The sequence below is a fragment of the Callithrix jacchus genome, chromosome 14, assembly GCF_049354715.1.
Source record: "Callithrix jacchus isolate 240 chromosome 14, calJac240_pri, whole genome shotgun sequence".
Classification (NCBI taxonomy): Eukaryota; Metazoa; Chordata; class Mammalia; order Primates; family Cebidae; genus Callithrix; species Callithrix jacchus.
This window is the reverse complement of record NC_133515.1, coordinates 112,553,882-112,573,461: the sequence shown is the minus strand read 5'-3', so window position 1 is coordinate 112,573,461 and position 19,580 is coordinate 112,553,882. Positions and strand designations below refer to the sequence as shown.

At 48.6% G+C, this 19,580-nt stretch overlaps 1 long non-coding RNA gene across 1 annotated transcript; it reads right to left on the bottom strand.

Moving 5' to 3' along the window:
• Positions 1–4,379: 4,379 nt before the first annotated feature.
• LOC144579198 (uncharacterized) lies at positions 4,380–7,429 on the bottom strand. The gene is made up of 2 exons (XR_013526224.1): positions 7,221–7,429; positions 4,380–6,321 (listed from the first exon to the last, which is right to left on the bottom strand). It is a non-coding gene; the product is annotated as an uncharacterized LOC144579198 (long non-coding RNA).
• Between the last annotated feature and the right edge of the window lie 12,151 nt (positions 7,430–19,580).

Below are 19,580 nucleotides of genomic sequence, written 5' to 3'. Positions count from 1 at the left end.
TCTCCCTACTCAATGGTCAGGCTAACACTGGAGGGCTGGGAGCACCCTGCCTTGTGAAGGGAACATCACCCACGACCAGGAAGATAGCCTGGGGCATGCAGGCACCCAGTGAACACTGGGAGGGTGGGTGAGTGAATGGAGAGAAGAATATGTGTATGCTTGCTTACTCCTTAAAGTTTGAAGTATGTCTAGTGAGCTTAGTTGTTAATATGTGACACACACATATCCAAATTAATTATGCATATTCTAGTGATTTGGGGCCACTAAACTTCTATGAAGAGAGGAAGTATATGATCACTGTTATATGCTAAGGCCTTAAGGAATGGAAGAGCCTCATCCTGGATGGCATCTCATCCCAAATCAACCTAGCTTCCAGAGCTATCAATTTATTTATTCATTCATTCATTCATTCAAAAAAACAGTAGGTGCTTACCATGAGCTGACATTGGAGCAAATGAGATCTTGTTCCTGCTCGTGAAATTCTGACCACTGTTAAAAGATTATCTTACGTATTAGTTCCACTATTTATCTGAATTTATTTCCTTCATTTTGTGTCATCTTTTGTTTTTCTTTGTTTTTATTTTAGGGGCATGGTTACTCTCCTTCGAGTAATCATTGTGTGGTTGCTGACATTACCGATCCCGCGTGTCTAATACTGCAAAGCACATTATTGCTATCACAACCCTTAGTTTAATCTACTCTCACAGAACATTCCTCATGTTCAACACTTTGCTAGATGCATTATATATGTGAACACCATCTATAGAATGGAGAGTCTTAGGATCAAATGAGATAAGGACAGTGGAAGAATCACGTAGCCACGTAAAATTTCGTGGAAACGTTGAAGTGCTGTAAGAAAATTGTGGCATCAATAGATGAACGTTTTGTAGGTAGACACGCAGATAGAGAATGTGAATCCCAAGATTGAGGGTTCTTGTAAGCTTCCGTGTATCTACCGTCGGCCAGGTCAGCTGGACGTTCTTCACAGGGCAGTTGCTTAGTTAAATCAAAGCAAATAAAGCTTATTGGAAACAAAGCCGTGTTGATTAAATTTATGTGGAAGCTGGTGGCGTGAGTGACGTATGGAAGCTATGCGAGGCATCGTTAATGATTCTGCTTGAACACCCAGGTGAGCAGTCACGGTGCCTGTTCTGACGGAGTGTGGGTCTAACCTCCCAGGGTCTTCCTCTTCCTCCAACCTGTATTTGCTCCTGAGAACACACCTACCTGTCTGGTTGCACCAGTGCTCTTCCCCAGAACCCACCTGATCAGAACAGCCTCTGTAAGAAGATAGCCACCATTTTCACTGTGGACAGAACTTCCTTTCTTGTTTTGTTTTTTTTTTTTTTGGTCTCACTCTGTCACCCAGGAAGGAGTGCAGTGGCAATGGCATGATCTCAGCTGACTGCAACCTCTGCCTCCCATGTTCAAGCAATCCTCCTGTCTCTGCCTCTTGAGTAGCCTGCAACCACACCCAGCTAATTTTTGTATTTTTAGTAGAGGCAGGGTTTCACCATGTTGACCAGGCTGGTCTTGAACTCCTGATCTCAGGTAATCTGCCCATCTCAGCCTCCGGAACTTCCTTTCTGCTGCAGCCACTGCCTTCACACTCAGGACCCCCTCATGTGTACTCAGTAGGAGAAAGCTCATCAGATTTTCCACCAGGAGCAGGTGCAGCACAGCCCATTGTCAGCAGTTTGGGAAATCTGAGCGACCTCCCATTATCTCAATTTCATCATCTACCAAAGGAAGAGGTTAGACTGTCCACTGGGAGAGGTTGCTGAGACCATGACATGGAATCATATAGTTGAAATTTCTTGATAAATTCTAGAATCCAAAAACAAGATGCAGCTATTGTTACCTTCACTCTGCAGCACCGTTAGAATTTCCCCATCTGGTCACCGAGAGCACAAAACACAGTCACTCCAGGTGGGGATTATGTATTGATTAATGAAACAGAGGTTTCCATCAGTACCAGGGTCTCACAGCCTAACGCGTCTGCTGTTTCGTTGCAATCCATCTAAACTATCTGCCATGGCCCCAGATCATTCACCTTCATGTGTGAAGGGCAGACCTTTTCTCACTGCTTTCTGGAGCTTTTTTTTTTTTTTTTTTTTTTTAGGTCTTCCCCAAAGTAGGTCAGAATGCACCCTTAGCCTTGAGTACATTTGACCAAGGCCTAGCCTCACTCTGCTGCCTGATTCCCCTGCCCCTGCTCATCCCCCAGGGTCTCCCCTCTCCTAGGCAGCCTCCTCCTTCACAGGATCAAAGTGGGAACAGGTCATGTCTTCATCTTTCTGCCTCCACCTACCAGCCTTGGTCCTTAAAAATTGGCACAATCCAGCCACATTCACCAGTCTCACTGAAGATAACTTTTAAATGTGGATACACATGGAGTGTCCGCATAGCTGGGGTGATGGTTCATCAATTCTCCATGAGGTGAAGAGGATGTGCCTTTGCAGCAGGACAAGGTGCAGCTACAGAGCCTGCTTCTGCCGGCTCCCAGGTTGGGATTCTTTTCACAGCTATTTTAAAGCTGCCTGTTTCTCCATAATCAGCCCCTTCTGGCCATAGTCACTTTATCTTCCCTGGATGTTTGTCCTGAATATAGTGTCTATAGCCATTTGTTTGTGTAAAAATAGTTATTGCTGTTAACAACAGGATGCCATTTTGCACAGAGAGGAGCTGCCCCAGAGGGTGCCAGGCAGGCAGGGCAGCCCGTGGGGGTGCAACGCTCAGAAGCATCAGGAAGGAGCCACAGAGGGAAGCACATCCGTGGCATGGCAGAGCCATGGGAGCGTGTGGCCTTGGCGTGGTCCTGCTTTTGCTCTGCTCTCTGTCTGCCCATCCCCGAAAGGGAGGTGCTGCCCCAGATTCCTCCCAGAGATCCTTAAAGCCCTGACACTGTGGGGTCACCAGCAGCCTCCTTGGAAGTACCCACGCAGAGCTGTCTTGCAAAACCTTAGAAGTTACATTTCTAAAAATTGTGCAGGCTAACCCAAGAAAAAGACACCCACTGGAGAACAGCACTGTAATGCTTCCACGAAATTTCACATGGATACTCGATACTCGATTCTTTCACTGTCCTTGTCTCATTTGATCGTAAGACTCTCCATTCTATAGATTAGGAAACAGATGCAGAAATTGTGAGGGTTTTCTGAAGGCTCTGTGCAGGGCCAGATTAAAGTCCAGGCTCCAGCAACCTGTTTTTCAAAGGGTTTTTAATCTTTTCTCCTTTTCCTGAACTTGGAGGGCCTCAGAGGGCCCAGAATATAGAGACAAGGCTGAGTGACCAGCCCCACTTCTGAAAGGGCTGGTGGTCAGGCCAGGGGTGAGGCCTCAGGGAGTGAGCAGCCCTCGGGCACCCACTGGGCCAGCTGGGGCTGGGATGGGCCATGGACACAGGCTGCCCATCCTGGCTGCTGCCGGGGCTGCTCCCCTCCCTGCTTGTCTGCTCCTGCAGCCTCGGGCCATCGGGAACTGTCAGCATTCCGAGGGGAGAGACACCGGATTGTCTTTGATTTTTCTGAGACTTTAATTAAAATTCGTTCACTTTGCCTTGGTGATTGCTCAGGAGGCTTCTGGAAGGACAGCTACTCTCCAGCCTGTGAAGTGTCCATGTCCCTCTTGATCCACGCTTGGAAAAAAAACACAGAAAGATCCCTCCTGGTCACCCTGGGAGGCTCATGCAGCAGCAGCAGCTGCCTCTAACTGCAGCAGGGAGCAAGACCGGCACTGCTTGTGTCTGTTCCTCGCTGGGTCGAAGCCCTAGCACTGTAGGACCTGGGGACCACATGCCACTGCATCTGGTGACCACCATGCTGACCCCACTTCTGGAGCCTTGCAGGGTACAGAAAGAAGCACTTCACTGCAGCAGCTGAAAAGTACATTTGCTTACGTGTTTGTGAGTTTACCTTTGCATCATGAGGAACCTACAACTGGACAGTGACTGGCCCCGGTCCCCATGTTCAAGGGCATTAGGGCGACGTTTCTGAAATGAGTCCCTAGTTCTTCCTCTCGTGGTGCCAAGATAAGCCTGGGGCTCCAGCCATTATGCCCATGTTCCCACAGGAGGGAGGGAGATGGCGGGGAGAAAATCAAACCAGAGGCTCGGAGGGAGGGAGATGGGGGAGAGAAGGTCAAACCGGAAGCTCTTCCTTGCATTTCACTGGAAGCCTTTCCTGTGGGAGAGGCTGGGAACACCCGGGCACAGCAGGGCACATCCCCCTCTCATTGCAGGGGTCTGTTGACTGGGAGGTGGGAGCTGGGCCCTGGGTGGCAGATTCTCGCCCCCGTATGCAGAGACACAGGCATCCTCCACCAGCTCTGCTACCAACTAGCAGGTACAATGTGAGCTCATCACTTACTAACTGTGTGCCTTTTTTTTTTTTTTTTTTTTTAATATGGAAAAGGACAGCAAGGTCCACACTTTTGCCTGTGGAGGTAAAATGAAACCATGATACCATGTTGATAACATATAAAAGCCACACTCGACCTGAACCTTTAGAAATTCTGTCACGTGCATTAGTGATTACTAATTTTCTGATTTGAGTTGCTACTTGGAGCAGCAGACATCTGTTGAAAGCCTTTTGGGTGCGAGGTAGGACACCATGGGCAAACCGGAGAAGCCCGATCAGAGCTGAGGATTCTGAGAGTGCGTGCTCAGTGCTCTGCCGGCTTCTGCGATCTCGTGTGTGGGCTCCCTCCCACAGTGTGTCATTTCTAGAACCAGATCCAAGGAAATGATTCACCCCACAGTGTGAATGGCCAGTCACACTGTAAGCGAGCTCTTAGACCAAGGTGTTCTAACCCTTAGTGCAAACTCACAATGGTGACTGTCAGGTGACAAAGGAGGCGGGGTCCCTTCTGCAGGCTCCCATGGAGCAAGTCCAAGGTGTGAAGCTGGGACACCTAAAGTCAAATGTTGCCTTTTCTCCTTGCTGGTGCTGACTTTCCTAGTCTGCAAGAGGGTGTGAAACTGGGGCTGAGTCAGGTGTCGTGATGGCACAAGGCAACGTGGGTGGGAGCAGCCTGCAGGTCCCCAGATGAGACGGGGTGTACCGTGTCCTGGAAAGGGAGTGTAAGTAGTGCTTGTTCAAGCCCCAGCTCTGCCACTGCTGGAGACGGGCTCTTGAGAAAGTCACTGAAACGTCAGCTTCATCGTGTCCACGTGGAAAACACAGTCACATGTGTCGCTGTAAGGCTGCCGTGAAAGTGTAAGCCTGTGGTGTGTACAGTGGCCTTTGCAAGCAGCAATGCAGCAGGTGGAAACGGAGTGAAGCCAGCCGTTGACCGCCGGCCACCTTTACCTGGTTCCAGAGTCATTTTCATCGGCACATAGACTTGAACCTCATACTCTCACCTCACACCCTCCAGTTTCAATGCCCAGAGTCTCGGGGAAAGAATCCCACTCAGGGGACAGAGACACCAGGCTTGCTGATTTCCACGTTTCTGAAGATGGGGCGTTTAGCTGGGAACTAATGCTTTTCCTCTACCTCCCCTTTCAGGATCCTGGTACAGAAATTTTCAGAGAGAAAACAAAACGTAGCAGAACATTTCCTTTCGTGAAGGAATTCAGTGCCCATGGGGTTTTCCTGGGAGCTCACAGTCACTCATGATGGAAGCTCTTATCAAGATGACTTGGGATAGAACCTCTCTGAAAATTATTGGAAAAAATAATTGGAAACCTCATGTCTAAGCTGGAATGAAAGGGCCCAGCTGGGTCCTCAACCTCTGACATCACAGATGGGTGAGGCCCCAGGGCTGGGTACCAGGTGGTTCCTCTTGTACCTGGGTCTCAGCCCAGTACCACCAGCCTAGAGTGAGCAGGAAGCTCTGTGGACATTTGGAATGCTAATTCCAAATGATTTACTCTGGAAAGGAGCTGGGACCAAGGGCCTGACTTCTCCAGTGATCAGTTCCCCAGTATAATTTCCACAGGACTCACGGAACAAGAACCACCCCACTGTTGTGGTCTGCCAGGGCTCCCCTACTAGAGAGCAGTGGGGGCCGCATGGGGAGTGAGAGGAACTCAGGCCCTTCCCTGGAGGCCCGAGGAGCGCCCCGTGCTGCAGGGTCTGCTGTGGGAGGGCCCTTTCCTGGAAGGAACATGTGAACTCAGTGTGCCAGTGACTAGTGGTGGCCGGCAGGTGCCCATCAGGGCTGTTCTTTGGGATGAGAGCTGCTCACCTCAACCGTGGGACAGCTGGACCTTGGAGGATGGCTGCCCTGCAGCTGTGCACAGAGAAGTCCTCCTGAAAGAAGGTGGCCTCCTTGCAGCGCAACGTGGCTCAAAGGACAAGCAACAGGGTCACCTGAAAGCTTTTTAGAAATGTAAAATCCCAGGTTTCACCCCAGAACTTCCCAGAATCAGATTCTGCATTTTGATAAGATCCCAGGAACCACTCCCCACCCACGGGCCCCCCACAGTGTACACCTCCAACTCTGGGAAGCCCTGCCCTGAATGAGGAACCGCTGCCTTCTCCTTGGCCATGGCTGGGCTGCCTGAGAATTTCATTTGCCTTTTGGTTTCTTCAGTTCTCTGTCCAGCTTTTACAAAAATTAGTGCCATTTTTCTATTTTAAACCAATGTCACCTTGATCAAAAGTTCACCCTGCACTGCCCTGGATTCTGAGTGCAGAGTGGGAGGAGGCGATGAAGGCATCTATATTTTTCCCCTCCACTCAGATATTACAAGCACCTCAGGTGTCTGAAATATCTCAACTCCCCCTGTGCAAATTGCAGGCACTGAGCCGCATAAGCCGGTGCTGGGCTGGCACTTCATCCCACGGGCGCCCAGCCTGCAGACATGGGGAGCTTCCCAGACAAGGGGAGAGGCAGCTGCTCTTTGTCCTTGGAGGAGGAGGGTAGGTCTGGGCTGCTGCCCCCTGTCAGCCCAGCTCTCCTCCTGCCCGATCCAGGACCAAGGGCAGGACACTCAGAGGATAATGAGTAAGTAGGCTGGTCTGTCTGGGGCTGAGCAGCTGAGGATTGCTCCCAAACAGATAGGAATAGCTTTTCTTTCTAGAAGGAGGGCCAGGGGCAGTTTTGCAGCAGACTTCAGGGGCTTCACCCTTTCCATCCCCACAGGCAGGGACAGACTTGCTTACCACCCTGGAGGCACCCCTCCAATGCCAATGCTTGCTTACCACCCTGGAGGCACCCCTGTTTTATTGATACAACCTGCCTGCTCCCCATAAAGCCAGCCCCGTTGTACTCACCAGTATGGCATGTCCTGTGAGAGGCACACGCCTGGCCACTAGTGTCTGCTTTCCAGAGGCCATGCCCTTTGACTGAGTAGGGGTGGCCTTGGGAGACTCATGGTCCTCAGTTTGAATCCCAGCAAAAGAAAAAAATAAATCAACAAATGTGACTGCTGTGTGCTCTCATAGAAGCTGTTCTACCCCTTCGAGACTGTTTTAACGCTCCTACTTCACTTGTGTAAAAATAGAAGAAGAATGATAAAACAGTACGTGTAATTGGTTGGGAAGAATTAACTGAGATAATATTTAGAATACGCGCAGAACAGAGCCCTTGAGCATATGTGTGTGGACGGGAGGGTTGCCCTCAGTATCTTTCTTTTCTGTCCTTTTTGCAATTCCCCAGGCTCCTGTTTGTGTTTCCCCTCCTTTCATTCCTTAGTTTTCTACAAATAACTCTGTGGACCTCAAACTGCACTTCATTGTCAACAATTGCTTGAATGTCCCCTGGAAACCCTTTGCAAAATTACATCCAAAAATGACATCCTCCAATATTTTTGTATTTTAATAAATCAAAGCGAAAGCACCCATTTGTCTGGCTACCATTCATTCATTCACCCATCTACCCATCCATGCGTCCATCAATCCACCCACCTACCCATTCATCCAGCAGACTCTTCATTCACTGATTCACCTATTTATCCACTCATAAATTTATCCATCCAATCATTTACCCACCAATCCACCCAGCACTTGTCCATCCTTCCATCCATCCACCTACCCATCCGTCAATCTACCTACCTATCCATTCATTTACCCATTCATCCATCCCTCCATCCAACTGCCCATCTGCCCACCCACCCAGCCATGCTCCCACTCATTCATCCACCCACTCATGCATTCATCCATTCATCTACCCACCCAGCCATCCACAATTTATCCATCACCCATCCATTCACCTACCTATCCATTAATCTACCTACCTACCTACCCACCCATCCATCCATCCACCTATCCACCTACTTATTCATCAATCTACCTTCCCATCCATCCATCCACCTCCCATTCATCCATACACCATCCACCTGCTCATTTTTCACTCACGCATCCATTTATTCACCTATTCATTCATTCATTCACCTGTACGCTCACTAATGGTGTATTCATTCATTCGTTCACCTATACACCCACTAATGGTGTATTCATTCATTCATTCACCTGTATGCCCACTAATGGTGTATTCATTCATTTATTCATTCACCTATACACCCACTAATGGTGTATTCATTCATTCGTTCACCTGTGCTCCCACTAATGGTGTATTCATTCATTCATTCACCTGTACACCCACTAATGGTGTATTCATTCACTCGTTCACCTATACACCCACTAATGGTGTATTCATTCATTCGTTCACCTATACACCCACTAATGGTGTATTCATTCATTCATTCACCTATCACCTGCTAATGGTGTATAGGTGAATGAATGAATAGGTGAATAAATGAGCCCCTCCATCTATCCATCTACCTATACAGCCATTAATCTACCCATTTGTCAATTTATTCACCCACTCAGTCATCCATCATTTATCCATCCATCCATCCATTCATTCATCCATCCATAGTCATCCACCCATCCGTCTAGCTTACGTTCCATCTATCTATGTGTCCATCTATCCCTTCACCCATTCATCTGCCCATCCATTTGTTCTTACCTCAATCTTGTACTAAGAAGCATTTAAATACTCAGCTCTGTGCCAGCCATTAGGAAGAACTCACAGTGGAACAGAACAAATCATGAAACCTCTCTGTCCCCTTGTTCTTCATCTGTAGGAAAAAAAAAAAGCTTTGATTGGTAAGCTCTAAGGCCACTTTTAGCTTGAACATTCTATAACACTTTTATCACCCTCATCAAAAAGCATACATAAAGAAACCCCGTAACACAGGGAGCTGGGCTCTGCCCATAGAGAGCTCTATATGCCTAAGGAGAGCTTTAAATGAGAAACAAATGTGTAGTCCTCACACGTAGGCAAATTCTAAATGACACACAAATCCCTCTAGGTGAAGTCCTAAACACAGTTTAGCAATGACACGAAGGTAGCCCTGGCAGGGCCCTACTCTAAGCAGCTTGTTTATCATCTCTTTGCATGCTCACAACCACCTTGTCAGAAAGGTCCTCCTGTTATCCACAATTTACAGATGAGGAAACTGAGAAGTACATGATACATCTTGCCTGAATCCCCTCAGCGAGCACGTGCAAGCCGGGGTTCTGCACCAGGCAGCCGGGCTTCAGCCCCTGCCCTGCCCTTGAAGCTGTGGACCTGCCTTCTGAGCCCTCCTCGGCAGAAGAGCACTGCCCAGTGAAGCATGGCAGCTTTTGCTTGACCAAGGCCCGTCTAGATCGAGGGGTGCGCTGGAGACAAGCCACGGGGCCCTTGATTTTCCCGAGTGAATGATCATGAAGGCCTTGTCCCACTGAGAATAAGAAAAGTATTTTATTAGTTTACTTGAATTTCCAACGAACGAGTGAATGAATGAATTTACTGAGCTTCCGTAAGGGACTGTGCTGTGGCAAAGCTACAAATGGGGCAACGTCCCTGTAGAATGGTAATCCCTGAGGGCCTAGAGCCGCGTGCTTTCCTCATGAAAAGTCCTCCTGCCATAGGAAGATAAAGTCCATGATGTCATGCTGGCCTCCTTAGCCTTTCCAGTTCTGCAGAAACATACTTTCTCCTGCACCTCTTTACTGTAAACTGTTTAAATATAATTATTCATTTGACCTGCATGGCAGTGACTTATGCACATTTCAGCCATCAGCGTGTCCCCCACCTCCTTACCGTGAGAGATTCCTGAGCCCCAAGTTTACAAACCGTTCCTGTTCCTTAGGAGTCCCATCCACACACAGGCACATGCACATGCACACGCTTGCACACGCACACACTTGCACACTCACTGCACACACACACAGCCCCTAGCACGCAGGGTGACACACAGCAGGTGTCTCATGCATGTTTATGGACTGGAAGATAGATTTCCACCCCTAAAGAAGCAAGTTGTCATCTGATAAGTTACTATTTTTAGCAGGAACAGAAGAGAAGGGAGCCTGCTGGATGCAATCCATGAACTGAGTGTGGAAGGGAGTCGGGAGGTGCAGAAGATAGAGAGAGGGAAAGGGGAAGGGGGAGGTTTTCTGGGGGTTGCAGACATGAAGGGGAAAATGCCACGCTGTGGAATCTTGATTTACAGCAAAATGCAATTGTAAAAGACAAACGCACAGGCTGAAGTGGGGAAAGCAAAGCTGCCATTTCAGGTTACATAAGAGAGAAATGAGCGCTTGCATCCCCGTCAGATCAGGCTGCGCCTACCCTGCTTGCTTTCCCTATCCCTCCTGGAGCCTGTCTCTCTTTCTCATTCTCTGTCTCACACACACGTGCACACACACACATGCACACACGCACACACTGCCTTCCCTGCTCCCGCTGCGAGCACTCTCTCAGCTCTGCTCACTGCACCCCTCCCGGCCCTGGCTCTGCAGAGGGTGCAGAGGGAGATTTATAGCTCCTGCCTCCCAGACACAGGATCATCCCACGCAGAGCTTCTTTATGTGGGGTTGCTAGCTCTGCTCTGCTGACTTGGGAGGGAACATATTTTTCATCTTTATTATTTCAATGCTGTGCTTCATCCCTGGGCTTCTGGCTGCAACCTCATAGCACCAACAGCAGTAAAGCCGTTGCGTTTGTCACCCACACTGATTGCCTGGGGTCCTGAAATGAAAAAGCGTGGGAGGGAACACGTCTTGAGGCTGCTCTGAGTCAGCCCCATGGACGGTCTGTGAATGCAGGGACCCTGGCACACCCCGGCCTCCGGCTGAACCGTGCCGGTCATGCATGGCATCGTGGGCTCTGGCCAAAGGGAAAGCGGTACCTGAGCTGGGAGCAGAGGAAGGGTCAGAATGTGCTTAAATGATTCTCTTCTCCAAGAGAACCAACACATGTAGGGCAAAAAGCCAATGACGGAATGGGGGAAGTCCCACAGCAGCCGCAGCTCTGTGAGTCCGTGGCAACTGGACAACCATCACGCAGTGCAGCCTGTGTGGTCGTGTGTCACGGGACCAGAGAAGGCCGTCACAGGCATCTTCTTCAGGGCCAGTCTGTATCCTGTCGCTGGTTGTGGTCCCCCTGCTCCTGCTGGACTTCATTTTCCTCTTACTCCAAACTCCTCAGTGATGTGAAGGGTGAAGAGGTACAGAGAAAGGAGTATTTACAGAGCCTGAGCTTGCAGAAGGAAGTGCTTCATCCACGGCTGGGCAGCCTTAACACACCGGGTGCCTTCCTGGAGCACGCCGGTGCCATCGGCACTCTGCACCCCACCGCCATGCTGTGGATCACATTTCCAGTGGCATAGTTTTCCCCATTTTGGACATGAGAAAAAAGGCCCAGAGAAATTCTATGGTTCCCCATCGTCACACACTAGAGGGTTGGCTGCGATGGTGTCCCAGCCTCTCATTTCAACACTCCTGGGCTCCTTGGCACCCCAACCCAGACAGTGTGTTAGGCCAGGAAAGAAACCCCAGGACCCACCACTTGCAGACATTTACCCATGGGACAGGGTTTCTCTTTTGGAGAACACACAGATGAAGGTGCGTGTACTCCAACCCTGATGCAAGCAGCAGAAAATGTGTGCAGCTTGCCCTAAATTCCGCAATCTCGTAACACATAAGAAGACTGCCCATGGCTGGTCTGGTTATGTAGGACAGAACCTACTTCCAGGGGCGACAGGAGCTGCCCTGTTTGGATTGATTTTATGAATTCAAGCAGAGCTCTATGCCTCTGCCAAAACCTTCCCCATCAGCTTCCCTAATTGAAATTAATTCTCATTCATCCGTTAGAGTTAAGTTTTTAAAACAGAGGGACTACTGGGAGGAAGTGAACCCAGGAAAGCAAATCCATCCTCCTGTGCGTGGCTTGCAGCTCAGCCTCCTGAAAATGGTTTCTGTAAGGAGGCAGGAGGGTGTCTGGAAGCAGCGCGCAGACATGCAGTCCGATTTCCCACCTCACCATGGCGCTTGGGGCAGAACTGACTTTTATCATAACCCAGGTTGAGACACATGCTCCTAAATATTATTCTGGACAGTGTGGTGTTGCTTCCCCGTTTCAGTTAGTAATTAAAGAGGGCTCTCCTACTAGTGACTTTCACATTTAACCTTCTCTTTAGTCCATGACAGGGTCCATTAGACCTCTTCAGAAGGCAGCTTGACACACACAGCTTCGCCAACGGGCCACGCCTGCTGAGAAACTGCCACGTCCTGCCTGATAACAGGGACTGTGGGTGGTGGCCCAGTGACCTTCTAAGCCATGGGTAACGCCTTTTCAGATGGCAGGAAACCTTCATCTTCATGCAACCTGAAAGTCTGACTGAGTAGTTTCATGTGTTAAATTTCCTAATGAGGATTTGTGGGCATTAGTATTTGTTTTAATTTTTCTAGGCTGGTAATACAACTAGGTAAAGGATGCAGAACAAACTTGGAAGATTTTAAACATTTAGCCTCCTAACGTTTAGTCAACTGTTGGACCTTTTGCAAATGTGTGATCAGGACTGGTTCTGGAGGTGTGGGAGGCTATGCACCCTCAGTGTGCTGTCTCCCGGGGCTCCCACATGCTGCTGCTGTGGCCTTCTAGGAGGGCACCAAAGACGCCTTATTCCTAAATCAAAAGGCCTTGTCCTTGGTCCTCATTCTTTTGGTTCTTGGCATCTTTTCTGCATCACTTTTCACCGTGTTTCCTCCTGGAAAACCCGTCTTTTTTTTTTTTTCTGGCTTTCAGGGACTTATGCTCCCTGAATTTTCATCTTACACTCGTAATGGCTGCTTTGCTCCTTGGGTGGTGGGTCTTTTTTCTCCTGTTTGCTAAGTGTGGGCGCTGGCCGGGGCAGCTCCTCATTCTGTGCACTTGGTTTCCCATTCACTCCCTGCTCAGCTGTCCCTTCTTGCTCCTGCCTTTGCAGAAGGAGAAGAGAAGACTCTGCAGCCCTGCATAGCCTTCCCCTGACCTCCCAGCTCCTCTACCGCTCTCCTCCCAGAGCCCGTCCTCCCACCTGATGGAGCAGGCCCTGAGCAAAACAGCAAAGCCAGTCTCCCAGATTTTCCTGTTGCTCATCCTACATGTGTGCTGGGCACAGATCATTAAAATAAATAATCCCAGTGTTTAATGATATCAATACTGGGCCATCAGAAATACCATTTGCAATATACAAAATGTTCTCATGCATATTACCACATTTGATTTTGGGAAGCAGAGAGCTGATCGTGTTTCTGTTTTACAAGTGAGAACATTAATGCCCAGAGAGGTAAGAATCTTGGCCAAGGACACAGATTTAATAAGTGATTGATTAGAAATGCGAACAGCTCCTCTTCCCTCAAGCCTCTTCTAGAATTCCGACAAGATCAGAGGAGGGATCTACGATAGCTGCCCTCTACCCCAGCTCCTGTGGAAAGGTGTTGTCTAGAATTCCTAAGGTAAGCATTAGTAATGAAGGGTGTGACACAGCCCATGGCACCACGACTCAGCAGCAGTGCATGACATCAACAGCCCTAGGCAGCAAGAGGTCATTTCCTGCCTGTCAACTGGAACACTCATTCCTAATGAGGCAATGAGGTGACACCCACTGTTCGCAGAACTGCCTGTGTCTGGACTATGTGGTTGAGGTCACTATCTGTGGACTCCTCTTACTGAGGTGGAAATTATTCTTCAGGTAAGGACTTCAGTCTCGTCTACCTTTGCGCTGTGCTTACCGGTATTCACACCTTCTCCAACTGTATCACCTCCGAAGTGTGTCTGGGATCCCCTCTTGCACGATTCGATGGCACAGTTGGTCCTGCGGCTGCTGTGAGGCTGGATGGAGCATGAAAGTCACTCCGACCCTCTTCACCCTCCACCAGCCCTGCCTGCTGTGCCAGGCTTCCGGTTCTCATTTTCTCTTTGTTAGACAGGGCACCAGCACGACGAGGTACAGAGAGCTTGGGGAAGACAAGGACTCTGAGGCTGTCTGCGGGTGCCCGCTCGTGCTCCTTAACTTACGTGTCCTCAGTTTCCTTACCTCTGTAGCGAAAGTTGTGAAATCAGAGTCAATAAATGCATTCATAAAGCAAACAGTATTGCTATTTTCACCATTATTAACACCTATCAGGTGAAGACACTGAAAATGTGGGCTCTAGAGCACCTGTGGCTCCTGGATATCTTGCTTGTTTCTTGTTTAAAGCTTGTTTGAAACCTCAGGACACTATCGGGGATGAGTTTAACAAAAAAGAAAAATGGCTGCTCTCCGGCAACATGTGTAAGGAGCAGCTAAAGCAGCTTTGACTGTCACACTTCTCAGTGGTTTTTCCATAGATGAGTCTGGTCATCTTCACCACAACCCTGTGAGAAGATCCTGACATGACATTTGTTCCATAGCAAGTGGAGCACTGGAAAGCTTGTCTCCTGCTCGGTCAGGGTCCGGGGAAGAGCTTCGCCAAGTTCCATACATGCTGTGAAGAATCTTACGTTGCAAGTAACAAAAGCTGACTTAGTCTAACTTGAGCATGAAAACAAAAAGGACAAATGAAAAAATCAATGAAAAATTAAGGTATCTTGGAAGAATTATGGGATAACTAACTCACAGAACCACAGGGAAGTGTTCCCACCGGTGTTTGGGAAGGTCAGGGCCCATCCCAGGAGCTCTAATGCAGCCCACTCTTATCTCACAAGAAAGTTTTCCCACCTCCTCTATCTCTGAGTGTGCCTTTTCTGGCTTTGAATTCCCAGGAGAGGGATTGTCATTGGTCAGGCAACTGAGTCTGTGTCCAAAGCACATCACAGTCCAAGTGCCGGGGCCATGGGAGAGCCAGCCGCTGAGTGCCGAAAGCTACCTCATGTGTCCCGTGTGGCCGGGCAGAGGTGAACTTGGCGCTTGCTCCCAGGGTGCTTTGCAGTTCAAACCATTTTCTGCTCGAGTTTCTAAGATAAGTTTTTCTATGTTAATTTCTTCTATTTGGTTAGGTGCTGTCACCTAGACTTGCTCTTTATTAACCAAAATTGAAAGTCTTTCAACTGTAAACAAAGGTGACAGATTTGGAGAGCTTGGAGCTGGATCTCAGGGAAGTCGTCTCCCAGAGCAGGTGCCGTGTCTGTGGCCTCCTTCCCGTGGATTGCAAAGGAACGGTGCTGAGTCTCGCACTCTGGCCCAGGAGCTCAGCACCCACAGATATCTTGCCATTCATGAACCGGCCAAGGAGCATGCACGTAGAGTATCCTGTCTGAAAGGTCCCGAAGCACTGATGCCTCCTGGCCTGCCACCTTGTCTGAAATTCCACCTTGATTATTACTCACTTAGGATATGACCCAGTTTCTTGCTAATAAATGCCACGTCCTTGTGAAGGCTGCTACACGGAGCCATATCAGTTGTAAACGCCCCAACGAGGTAGCGTTGATACTTTTCCTCCTGGCAGTCGGCAGAGGTGAGGTCTGGCTACTGAAAGCAGCAGGACTGGGGTCCTAACACAGCCTGCCACCATGGCCCGGGTCTCAGGAAGACAGAGGGAAATGTGGACACAACAGCTGAGGATCATGAAGCTGAGTATGTTCAGCTTCAGAGATTATCTTCGTGTCGGTGTGATGCAGTCCTACGCTGGGCGTGAGTGGGCTGTTCCTTTTATAAAGTAATGACAATAAATAAGGTAATGTTTTTAAAGTTAGCAACTAAATTTCAGCCTCTCCCCACATTATATTTTTATAAAATGCATGAGTCCGTTTAGCACTGAATTAGGAGCTAAGGGCTGAGGGCACAGCTGAAGACAGATGGATGTGCTCATGGGGAGCTGCTTGCTGGCAGCAGGGGTGAGAGGTGGAGCCCTCAGGAGGGACTGAGCGGGGAGGCCACGGGGGAGTCACCCTTCTTGTCAACAGTTCGGTTGGGACGAGGTCAGGACGAAAAAGTGAGGCCCCTCTGTGCTCATTTCGTTGTATTCACCAGCCCAAACTTCACAGGCGCTGTTCTTGCTGAGTGTTCCTTTTTATTTCTACTGGATTTCTTCAAAGAACCTGGAGACCATCATTCTTAGCAAACTGACACAAGAACAGAAAATCAAACACTGCATGTTCTCACTCGTAGGTGGGTGTTGAACAATGAGAACACATGGACACAGGGAGGGGAGCATCACACACTGGGGTCTGTCGGGGGAAAACAGGGGAGGGACAGCATGGGGTGGGGAGTCAGGGAGAGATAGCATGGGGAGAAATGCCAGATATAGGTGATGGGGAGGAAGGAAGCACATCACACTGCCACGTGTGTACCTATGCAACTATCTTGCATGTTCTTCACATGTACCCCAAAATCTAAAATGCAATAATAAATAAATAAATAAAGTCCTTTCCCCCTCCAAGCTGTCAGTAAAGAAGGACCCTGGGAGCAGTGGAGCAGTAAGATACCAGCCTCTGCCCCAGGTTGCTGATGATACCAGCCACGGGGCTTCTGGGAATCTTCTCCCAAAAAAATGAATGCTAACCCCATTGTCTGTGCTTTCAGGAAGACAAGGGACTTGGCCACCGTCATCAGCATGGGGTCTGCTCTTCACCCAGAAGGTCAAAGTGGAACTCTCTACAGAACCATCTCTGCTCAGCACATGCTGCAGGCAGACAGAATACTGGCTCCTCCCTCTGGCAGGTGCCACAGACACTCTTTCCCTCCAGGGCACAAGCGGCTGCCCACGTGGAGCCACTGTGAGCCTGGAGACAGAGTGCGTGTACGTGTGGGCATGGACGTGTAAGTGCACGCACAAGCCTGCGGGTGCCGTACGGAAGAAACTTGATGTGGAAGGAGAATCTAAGGTCATTCTGCAAGAAAGTGTCCTTCGAGTCACATTTAGCCGGGGCGCCTTCTGCAGCCTCCTCCAGCCTGGCACAGACACAGATTGCCACATGGCGGCCACAGCTGGTGGAGAGCCGAGCTGCCGGCCTACTAGCGGGAGCTGGCTGCCCACTCCTCTTCTCGGGAGGGCTTGGCTATCTCCTCTGGCTGCCGATGCAACCTGGGAGGGGCCTGCGCGTCTTCGGCGCTGACTAACCTCCTAATTCGTTTTGCATATGCTCCTTTTGGCTGGCACTGACACCAACTGCTCCCAGCCCTGACCTGGTTAGAAGCGGAGCAGGGTACTCCAAGGTTGCTGCTGCACACCGGCAGCCCCCGCTGTGTGAACCGATTGACGACTCCGCGTCAAGAGCAAAGTTAGATTTGTTCAGCTCTGCACACAGTTGCTTCCAGTGCTACCATCGAGCACATCTTCAGGTTCGCTGCTTTTATTTAAATTCATTAGCTTGTTACGTAATAAACATTTGGGGGAGTTGAATTAATCACCTTGGTGACCCTGCACACCTTAGTTTTTCTGGAGTTCATTATTGTTATTTTCTAATTGAGAAATGGGAGGCAAGGGGCTAATTTTCTCCATGTTATTTTATCAAATGAAAACATCAATTATTAATTGTTTTTCAGACAGGCTTTCACTCTGTCACCCAGATTGGAATTACGCAATCACGGCCCATCAACCTCCACCTCAGCCTCCCAAGTGGCTGGGCCCACAGGCACACGCCACCACACGCAGCTTATTAAAACGTTGTAGAAATGGAGTGTTGCTGTGCTGCTCAGGCTGCTCTTGAACTCCTGGGCTCCAGTGATCTGCCCACCTCAACTGCCCAAGCGCTGAGATTATAGGCATGAGCCACCATGCCTGGCCTCATCAACTTTTTTAAAACAGTGAAAAGATATTTGATACCAGGCAATGAATAGAAATCCCACTTCCATTGGCTCAACTAGGAAAAACCTATTGGCTTAAGTAATAAGCAGGAAAATGCAATAGGCATGGCTACACACCAGTCTCAACTCGTCCCTGATGGCCTTTGTGATTTGGATTTATTCTTTCCTGCTACAATCACAATCCACATGGTAGGGGAAAAAAATTAAAGAGCAATGTTCCTGCAATGAACAATCACAGATAAGACAAAGTGATCCCTCTAACCACAGAACGTAAAATTCGGAGGAAGGACTGACCAGCTCTGACCTGAGGGATCGGCCCAGGACTGTGGCCCAGCCAGAGTCAGATGCAATTCCCTGGGGCCAGTGACACACACAGGTGACACTCCAGCAGGGTCACATGGGGCAGCTGCTGGGCGGGTGATATGGTTTGGCTGTGTCCTCACCCATATTTCATCTTGAAGTATAGCTCCTACAATCCCCACATGTCATGGGAGGGACAGTGGGAGGTAACTACATCATGGGAGTGGGTTTTCCTGTGCTGTTCCTGTGATGGTGAATCAGTCTCACGAGATCTAGTGGTTTTATAAAGGGCAGTTCCTCTGCACACGCTCTCTTGCCTGCTGCTGTGTAAGACCTGCCTTTGCTCTTCCTACTCAGCCTTGTTGGGCTGTGAGTGCATTCAACCTCTTTTTTTAAAAAATAAATTACCATTCTCTGGTATTTCTTCATAGCAATATGAAAATGGACTAACACAATGGGACTTTCTAGACTAGAAATGTAACCCAGGCAAACAAGATCCTGTGGGTTACAGACGCAAAAAGGCAGTTCACAGTTTGGTGAAAATATTCACCAAACTAAAACTTAGAGAAAAAAGCACTGCAGCAATGATTACATCCATTTTAGTTCATCAGGCCACAGAGGTCGTGGTGCATTTGGTGATTTCCACTGTCGGCAGGCTGAGTAGGGACAGGTTGCTGGAGTTAGTGTGCCTAGTGCACAATTTTTAGAGATCAAATCCTATTGGTTTTTTAAATGAACCAATAGGATTCATTTTGCATATGCTCCTTTTGACTCAGAAATTCCAGTTCTTAGAATTTATTCTACAGAAGAAATTGGAGAATTCTCACAAGTGAAAAACGTGTGCCTTTGGATGTTTACTGCTGTTAATGAAATGTTTTGAAAATTGGGAAATATCTAAAGGGTCCTCAGTTGATGGCTAAATTACTTGAAGTCATGAAGACAAACAAGTTAATTCTTCAGCTGACATGGAAATAAGCACAATATACATTATAGATGAACATGCAGCACCATCAGAGGCCAAAACCTACAATTTGTCCTTTTTAGTTTCAAAAATTTTTATGTTTGTGTGTGAAAGAGAGCACACATTTGTGCTGAAAAAGAGAGAATACACAATGCACAGTCTGAATTTACTTGACAAATTTCTCCGTCAAAGGAGGCTTTGGGTTGCTTTTTCACTTATCACTGTTTTAAATAACATTTTGGATATTTTCAAGAATATGTACATGGGTATGTCTCTGCAGGATACATCTTAGTGGGTTTCTAGCTGATCTAAGGTTATAACCACCCATAAGGC